A 9,818-nucleotide genomic window follows, 5' to 3' on the forward strand; every position below is an offset into this window, starting at 1 on the left:
CTTAGCAACGGTCGATCGTTACAGACGGAGGTGGACGCGCGCTCTGTGTGCTTAAAGATCGCATTCGGGAGCACACTTCGACAACGTCGTCAGTGAACATCGATAACGCGGTTAAATTACTTGGTAAACCTCATTGACAAACATCCGTGAGGTTGAACACTTCATTAACACAGTTAACGAAATCTATTGACAAAACGTGACCATCCGTGACTTCTCGTTCTGCCTTCAAGGCGATATCTTCCGTGAGTACATCCACACGCGCGCTGTATCAGGATAACATTAATCTGAGAGAACATCTATATGTGAATGTGTGTCTGTTCGAAATGTTTAATGATGAGGACGGTAATGATGATGGTGGTGGTGGTTGTAAGCTGTGATATGATTAGAGTCTCACGTGTGCTGCTGTGATTTTGTTGCAGGGTGGAGAGATGAGCAAGCCGACGGGAAGTGAGTACTGTAATTCCACACACAGACATACACACAGACACATGCACCTGTATACAAAGACAGATCCCCGTATAGCCTTAACAGACTATTGAGTCAAGTGCTGTTAGCGAGTTAGCACCTATGATGGGGTGGGTGGTCAGCACCGCATCCGGATGCCTTTGTCTCCCCACATTTGATGTTTATACGTTGCACGAGGTACTATTTTAAGTTTGAGTAGATGTAGGGGACGCACACGACCAGTTTTATTTATTAGTCACTGATGGTTGTGAATGGGAATCGAACTCAGGTCGATCCCCACAGACACAACTGCTCCCAACCACTCATACAGACACTGCACATAGACACAAACAAAGACAGAAATCTTGTGTATAGCCTTGAAACACTGTAGGAGCAAGTGCTGTTAGTGAGCACCTATGACGGCCGGCACCGCACACGAGGGGTGGGTTGCCAGCACCACACTTGTCCGTCTTTGTCTCCCAAGTGGCGATGTTTACACACCGTATCAGATACTTATTTGAGGCTGAGTGGACCTAGGGGAGGCCCCTAACCGACTCAGATAACAACAACAGCCCTCATTCGCCACTAAGTGACGGAGACGTCACCATGGCGCTTGTGCCAGGCCTGGTGCACTCCGAGGCCACTTGAAGTGTCGAAGGCTTGCCGACAGGAGATCAGGGGACAGACCCCAGTGCGATGGGTTGACTGACTGAGATGACTGGCAGACGCACCACCTTTGCATCCTACTGTGCCAACTTGCTGCGTTTTAGTCATCCAGTGCACCGTCTGTTGTTGTGAGCGTCGCTCCTCTCACCCTCCTTTTTTGCTTGAGGGCAACTGCCACCAACTTCCCATAAGCATCCTTCACGAGCTTCCTCCATAGAGGCAGATCTTGACACCAGTGGTACCAGTCTTTGGCAAGTCCACTTAGTTCCGTATCCTCCTGTACTGCATCAGTCCATCTCTTCTCCAGGCCGTGCCACGCCCATTTAGCCCCCTCTATCTGGAAAAACAGAGGCTGCTTGGGGATGCGGTGGCTGAGCAAGCAGGCTACATGACCCAGGCAATGCAGCCCTGCCCACCAGTGGAGCTCACTGTGAGCTGTTCACACATTCCAGCCTAGTTAAACCCAGGGTGGATCGTAGGCAGGCCAGTCTGAAAGTGTAAAGCTGGTTCAGATTTTTCATTTATTCTATCATTGGCCAAGAAGACCCAGCGTTTTGTGTCGAGTGACAGACCAGGTAGATACCCCAAAGTGTTACGAAGCTGATGAAAATATGCCACTTGACCGATTCGGAGTGAGACCTCTGCTGCCAAACCAGAATTTTTGCATAAGCACACTATCCAGGTACGTAAACTTCTCTCTACAATTACCCCATCACTCAAGAGTAGTTGAGGGGGCGGAGTATTAAATTACACAAAATACTCAGGCGGGTGCTTAGTTTTGGTGGGGCTGATGGTAAGGCACCACCTCTTTGTCACACGCTCCAGGCTTAGCAGCAGAACCTCCAACTATTTTTCAGTGTGAGCATCAACTTCCAAATGATCAGTGTACATAACATGGTTGACCAGTAGGGAGCCATCCCTTGACCTCACCCAGGCATCAATCAGCCTCCCATTGTATCTGTAGCAAATATTAAAAAATCCACCGGTACAGCCATAAAAAAACTTCTCGAACTATGTGGTCGAAGATGATGCTAAATAATGTGTCAGCCAGAGTAGATCCCTGTCGCACCCCACTGTAAACAGGAAATTGCTCTGACTCCTGGGCACGCAACTTTATCCGGGCCTGCCCACCATCGTGAAGGTACTTAATGATTGTGAGCAGAGGGTTAGGGACTCCGGAAATACGAGTAACAATCCAGAGCCCTGGCCTACTGATTGTATCGTAGGCCTTGACCAGGTCGGCGCTGCAACACTACACATGTAACGCATGGATTTGTTACACCGTTCAACCACACACACAGACACATTTTAATTAAAACAAGTCCCTGATTTGTAAAAAAAGAATCAGAGTACCAGTCATCAAATAGGCAATTGACACTTGGTCCAAAGAATATGTGATACTGTAATAGAAATACATGAATAGCTAAATTCAGAATTTAGGTTAATAAGGCATAACCCAGTGCACAATATGACATTCATGAAAAGACAAACAGTGCAACAAAGGAAATAAGCTTTCAGTCTGTATCAGACGGTCTCAGACGCTAGTGTTGAGAAGGTGACATGGCAGGCGTTTAGAAACCCGCAGTGCCGGCGGATGTAAAGTCGTTACACACAGTGTCTTTCGAACAATACAAGTCAGGTGCTTGATGCAGCTGGTGACTTTCCAGATGTGGTGGGGTATTGACGATGTGTAGAACGATGCAATTGTACTTCTTTCTCGAATGTCAGGTGTTGTCGGGCTTTGACGATGTGTAGCACGATGGATTTCCTTCAGTATCCAACGTATAGAGGTGTCTTCACCATGATAATTATTCACAGGCTTGTTGGTTTACAGTCACGTTTTTTCTAAACTCATGTGATTCATGGCACGTGACCTTGCAGCACAGTTTTGAGCAATGCCTTTCCTTCTCCAAGAGACACACATGTATCCTCTCTTTCTGTAAAACTCACTTTAAGTCTTCTTAATTTCACTTGCCATATGTATCGGCTCAATATAAAGTGACAAATGCAAATCTTAAACTTTGCTTTTAAAATCTCCACTGTTTTACCACTATACCGTCTCCACTGCTTAACCACTATACCTCTGAGTGGTTACTCAGCGTTTCAGCCATTCTCGTGCAAGGAATGACTTCTGTTGAGAGCAACCTCACATGCACGGGAGCACATGCTATCCAGCCAACATAAACATTAGGGTTGCCCCTGGCTCTCTGGCCCCTTTGTTCACCCTCCTCTTCTCCTCCCTTTATCTTTTCTAACGTAGCCCACTAATATACTAATTGTATGAATGGACCAGTGTATAAGAATTAATAGTGTATTTCTTATCCAATTCATGTTCTCTCTTGTGAAACAATGGACATCTTTTAAATTTAGCCAGACCTCCACAGCTTGCCCATAAATCCATCTTACTTTTTCTGAGATAACAGAAGTTTTTCTATGTTTGGCCTGGAGTTTCCAGACCTCGCAAACTTAATATGGCCTCCCCAACCAGCCCATAATCCTAATGAAGTTATTTGGAGGAGGAGGTGTCTCCGGCACATGAGTCAACCTCCAGACCTCCCTACAGTGTTATCATTGTTACATCGGTCTCAAGTTAAGTTAGATTCCTGTCAATGGTGCCAAGTTTCTTTACCAAAATAACATACAGGAAATACGCCTTTTGGCGTCCTCTGGTCTAACACCGTTTGAGACGAGGCTCAAAAGAAAGCTGTCCCTGGTGTGGACCAATCAGTTTCAAGGACAATGCATATATTATCAGAGTATGTTTTTTGTTTGCATTCTGACCACAAGCATCATGGTTAATGCAGACATTATTCCTTGTAAAAGGTTTCAGTTTGGTGTTTTAACATCTTAACACCTTTTGATTTAAAGCTTTCGTGACTGCAGTAATTCATATTCTTAGTTTTTTTCGGTAAAGTCACGTTGAAGAGAAACAACAAAATAACAAAATATATATATAAAACAATAAAAAAATTCTCACGACGTTGAGTTATGGTCGAAACGTCGTGAGAATTTTTTATTGTTTTATATATATTTTGTTATTTTGTTGTTTCTCTTCAACGTGACTTTACCGAAAAAAACTAAGAATATATCTTAACACCTGTTTTGTTGCCAGTAAAAACGGGAAAAACCTATTATCATACAGGAAATACTCAAATACTCATTAACGAATCAATTGTGGTGCTGCTCTCTCCTCCCCATGTGACTCCCCAGACCGTCGCTCGAAGGGGCAGCGAAAGAGGTTCCTCGTTGACACAAGACTAGAAGCTAAGCGCCAGATTCTGGAGCTTGAGATGATCCTGCTGGATCATTGTGCACAGCAGCAGGCCAAATATCAGCGGGAGCTGCTGCAATTCCAGAACAGCACCGAGCTGAAGAGCTTTATCATCCACCACCAGCAGCAGCAGCAGCAGCAAAAGGCAGAAGAGCAGCAGCAGGCAGGAGTCAGCACCAATAATGAGGATGTGAAGCAGACATGTCAGAATAGCAACAAGGTTGAGAACGAGATTGAAGAGATGGAGAAAGTGGGGGAGAGAAATGGTATGAAGAGAAAACGTGGGAATAGGAAGAAACATAAGAACAAGAAGAAAGTTCTGGAGGAGACAGTGAAAGAAGAGGTGGCTAAGAGAGAGGGGAGTGAGGGAAAGCCCATGCAGGAAGTGGTGGAGGTTGGGACGATTGAGGTAGAGATGATTGAGGCAGTGGCTTTGGAGGATGTGATGAATGAGGTAGAGTTGAATAAGGTAGAGGTGTTAGAAGGAGATGGCAAGCGGGAATTAGCGAATGAGGCAGAAGTAGCGGTGATTGAGGTAGATGCAGTGGCCAAGCAGGAAGTGGTGAAAGATATAGTGGCCAATGTCATAGAGGGGATTGAGAGAGATGCAAAACAGGTATTAGCAGAAGAGGTAGAGCCAATTGAGGTCGATGGGAATGAGGGAATGGTCAAACAGGAAGTGGCGGAGAAAGTTGAGAATGTTGTGGAGACAAAGAAAGAGGGACAGGATTGTGTTAAGAGGAAACATAGGAATGGGAAGCTACGAAGGACTGAGATGAAAGTTCGGGACGTAGAAGAGATGAAGGTAAACGAGATTGAGGGAGAGGGGAATGATGGAGAGCCCAAGAAGGAAGTGGCGAGTGAGGTAGAGGTAGCGGTGATTGAGGTAGATACAGTGGCCACACAGGAATTTGTGAAAGAGGTAGTGGCCAATGTCGTAGAAGGGATTGAGAGAGATGCCAAGGAGAACTTAGGGAAAGAGGTAGAGGCAAGTGAGGTAAATGGGAATGAGGGAATAGCCAAACAGGAAGTGGCTAAGAAAGTTGATAATGTTGTGGAGACAAAGAAAGAGGTAGAGGATGGTGTTCAGAGGAAACGTAGGAATAGGAAGAAACACAAGAACAAGATGAAAGTTCTGGAGACAGTGAAAGAAGAGGTGGCTGAGAGAGAGGGGAGTGAGGGAGAGCCCATGCAGGAAGTGGTGGAGGTTGAGACGATTGAGGTAGAGATGATTGAGGCAGTGGCTTTGGAGGATGTGATGAATGAGGTAGAGTTGAATAAGGTAGAGGTATTAGAAGGAGATGGCAAGCGGGAATTAGCGAATGAGGCAGAGGTAGCGGGGATTGAGGTAGAAGCAGTGGCCAAGCAGGAAGTGGTAAAAGATATAGCAGACAATGTCATAGAGGGGATTGAGAGAGATGCAAAACAGGTATTAGCAGAAGAGGTAGAGCCAAATGAGGTCGATCGGAATGAGGGAATGGCCAAACAGGAAGTGGCGGAGAAAGTTGAGAATATTGTGGAGACAAAGAAAGAGGGAGAGGATTGTGTTCAGAGGAAACGTAGGAATAGGAAGCTACGAAGGATTGAGATGAAAGTTCGGGAAGTAGAAGAGATGAAGGAAAACGAGATTGAGAGAGAGGGGAATGATGGAGAACCCAAGAAGGAAGTGGCGAGTGAGGTAGAGGCAAATGAGGTAGAGGTAGCGGTGATTGAGGTAGATGCAGTGGCCACACAGGAATTTGTGAAAGAGGTAGTGGCCAATGTCATAGAAGGGATTGAGAGAGATGCCAAGGAGGACTTAGGGAAAGAGGTAGAGGCAAGTGAGGTAGATGGGAATGAGGGAATAGCCAAACAGGAAGTGGCTAAGAAAGTTGATAATGTTGTGGAGACAAAGAAAGAGGGAGAGGATGGTGTTCAGAGGAAACGTAGAAATAGGAAGCTACGAAGGACTGAGATGAAAGTGCGGGAAGTAGAAGAGATGAAGGAAAACGAGATTGAGGGAGAGGGGAATGATGGAGAGCCCAAGAAGGAAGTGGCGAGTGAGGTAGAGGTAGCGGTGATTGAGGTAGATGCAGTGGCCACACAGGAATTTGTGAAAGAGGTAGTGTCCAATGTCGTAGAAGTGATTGAGAGAGATGCCAAGGAGAACTTAGGGAAAGAGGTAGAGGCAAGTGAGGTAAATGGGAATGAGGGAATAGCCAAACAGGAAGTGGCTAAGAAAGTTGATAATGTTGTGGAGACAAAGAAAGAGGGAGAGGATGGTGTTCAGAGGAAACGTAGGAATAGGAATAAACACAAGAACAAGAAGAAAGTTCTGGAGACAGTGAAAGAAGAGGTGGCTGAGAGAGAGGGGAGTGAGGGAGAGCCCATGCAGGAAGTGGTGGAGGTTGGGACGATTGAGGTAGAGATGATTGAGGCAGTGGCTTTGGAGGATGTGATGAATGAGGTAGAGTTGAATAAGGTAGAGGTATTAGAAGGAGATGACAAGCGGGAATTAGCGAATGAGGCAGAGGTAGTGATGATTGAGGTAGAAGCAGTGGCCAAGCAGGAAGTGGTGAAAGATATAGCAGCCAATGTCATAGAGGGGATTGAGAGAGATGCAAAACAGGTATTAGCAGAAGAGGGAGAGCCAAATGAGGTCGATCAGAATGAGGGAATGGCCAAACAGGAAGTGGCGGAGAAAGTTGAGAATATTGTGGAGACAAAGAAAGAGGGCGAGGATTGTGTTCAGAGGAAACGTAGGAATAGGAAGCTACGAAGGATTGAGATGAAAGTTCGGGAAGTAGAAGAGATGAAGGAAAACGAGATTGAGGGAGAGGGGAATGATGGAGAACCCAAGAAGGAAGTGGCGAGTGAGGTAGAGGCAAATGAGGTAGAGGTAGCGGTGATTGAGGTAGATGCAGTGGCCACACAGGAATTTGTGAAAGAGGTAGTGGCCAATGTCATAGAAGGGATTGAGAGAGATGCCAAGGAGGACTTAGGGAAAGAGGTAGAGGCAAGTGAGGTAGATGGGAATGAGGGAATAGCCAAACAGGAAGTGGCTAAGAAAGTTGATAATGTTGTGGAGACAAAGAAAGAGGGAGAGGATGGTGTTCAGAGGAAACGTAGGAATAGGAATAAACACAAGAACATGAAGAAAGTCCTGGAGACAGTGAAAGAAGAGGTGGCTGAGAGAGAGGGGAGTGAGGGAGAGCCCATGCAGGAAGTGGTGGAGGTTGGGACGATTGAGGTAGAGATGATTGAGGCAGTGGCTTTGGAGGATGTGATGAATGAGGTAGAGTTGAATAAGGTAGAGGTATTAGAAGGAGATGACAAGCGGGAATTAGCGAATGAGGCAGAGGTAGTGATGATTGAGGTAGAAGCAGTGGCCAAGCAGGAAGTGGTGAAAGATATAGCAGCCAATGTCATAGAGGGGATTGAGAGAGATGCAAAACAGGTATTAGCAGAAGAGGGAGAGCCAAATGAGGTCGATCAGAATGAGGGAATGGCCAAACAGGAAGTGGCGGAGAAAGTTGAGAATATTGTGGAGACAAAGAAAGAGGGAGAGGATTGTGTTCAGAGGAAACGTAGGAATAGGAAGCTACGAAGGATTGAGATGAAAGTTCGGGAAGTAGAAGAGATGAAGGAAAACGAGATTGAGGGAGAGGGGAATGATGGAGAACCCAAGAAGGAAGTGGTGAGTGAGGTAGAGGCAAATGAGGTAGAGGTAGCGGTGATTGAGGTAGATGCAGTGGCCACACAGGAATTTGTGAAAGAGGTAGTGGCCAATGTCATAGAAGGGATTGAGAGAGATGCCAAGGAGGACTTAGGGAAAGAGGTAGAGGCAAGTGAGGTAGATGGGAATGAGGGAATAGCCAAACAGGAAGTGGCTAAGAAAGTTGATAATGTTGTGGAGACAAAGAAAGAGGGAGAGGATGGTGTTCAGAGGAAACATAGGAATAGGAAGAAACACAAGAACAAGAAGAAAGTCCTGGAGACAGTGAAAGAAGAGGTGGCTGAGAGAGAGAGGAGTGACGGAGAGCCCATGCAGGAAGTGGTGGAGGTTGGGACGATTGAGGTAGAGATGATTGAGGCAGTGGCTTTGGAGGATGTGATGAATGAGGTAGAGTTGAATAAGGTAGAGGTATTAGAAGGAGATGACAAGCGGGAATTAGCGAATGAGGCAGAGGTAGCGGTGATTGAGGTAGAAGCAGTGGCCAAGCTGGAAGTGGTGAAAGATATAGCAGCCAATGTCATAGAGGGGATTGAGAGAGATGCAAAACAGGTATTAGCAGAAGAGGTAGAGCCAAATGAGGTCGATCGGAATGAGGGAATGGCCAAACAGGAAGTGGCGGAGAAAGTTGAGAATATTGTGGAGACAAAGAAAGAGGGAGAGGATTGTGTTCAGAGGAAACGTAGGAATAGGAAGCTACGAAGGATTGAGATGAAAGTTCGGGAAGTAGAAGAGATGAAGGAAAACGAGATTGAGAGAGAGGGGAATGATGGAGAACCCAAGAAGGAAGTGGCGAGTGAGGTAGAGGCAAATGAGGTACAGGTAGCGGTGATTGAGGTAGATGCAGTGGCCACACAGGAATTTGTGAAAGAGGTAGTGGCCATTGTCGTAGAAGGGATTGAGAGAGATGCCAAGGAGGACTTAGGGAAAGAGGTAGAGGCAAGTGAGGTAGATGGGAATGAGGGAATAGCCAAACAGGAAGTGGCTAAGAAAGTTGATAATGTTGTGGAGACAAAGAAAGAAGGAGAGGATGGTGTTCAGAGGAAACGTAGGAATAGGAAGCTACGAAGGACTGAGATGAAATTTCGGGAAGTAGAAGAGATGAAGGAAAACGAGATTGAGGGAGAGGGGAATGATGTAGAGCCCAAGAAGGAAGTGGCGAGTGAGGTAGAGGTAGCGGTGATTGAGGTAGATGCAGTGGCCAAGCAGGAAGTGGTGAAAGAGGTTGCCAATGTCGTAGAAGGGATTGAGAGAGATACAAAGCGGGAGTTGGTGAAACAGGTCGAGGCAATTCAGGTCGACACGATCGAAGAAAAGGCCATGCAGGTCTTGATCAATGAGGTAGACACGAATGAGCTAAAGGCCAAACAGGAAATGGCAAAAAAAGTTGAGAACGTGGTGGAGGAAATAAAGCAGGAAGGGGCAAATGAGGTCGAGGCATATGAAGTAGATGCCATCCTGGAAGTGGCAAAAGAGGTAGAGGAGATTGAGGGAGAGGCCAAGCAGGAGGTGGTTATGGAGGTAGAGCCGAATGAGTTAGAGGCGAATGACATAGAGGTGATTGAGGTAGAAGTGGAGGTAGGGGATTTTGAGGTGGAGGAGAGTGAGGTGATTTTGGTAGAGGCGAATGATGTAGAGGCAATAGAGGTAGACGCAAAAGAAGTAGGAGCTATTGAGTTAGAGGCAAATGAGGTAGAGCTGAAGGAGGTCGACACGATTGAAGAC

This window comes from Petromyzon marinus, unplaced genomic scaffold (assembly GCF_048934315.1).
Source record: "Petromyzon marinus isolate PM22_M1 ecotype Great Lakes invasive population unplaced genomic scaffold, UKy_Petmar_22M1.pri1.0 PM_Scaffold_7, whole genome shotgun sequence".
Taxonomy (NCBI): domain Eukaryota; kingdom Metazoa; phylum Chordata; class Hyperoartia; order Petromyzontiformes; family Petromyzontidae; genus Petromyzon; species Petromyzon marinus.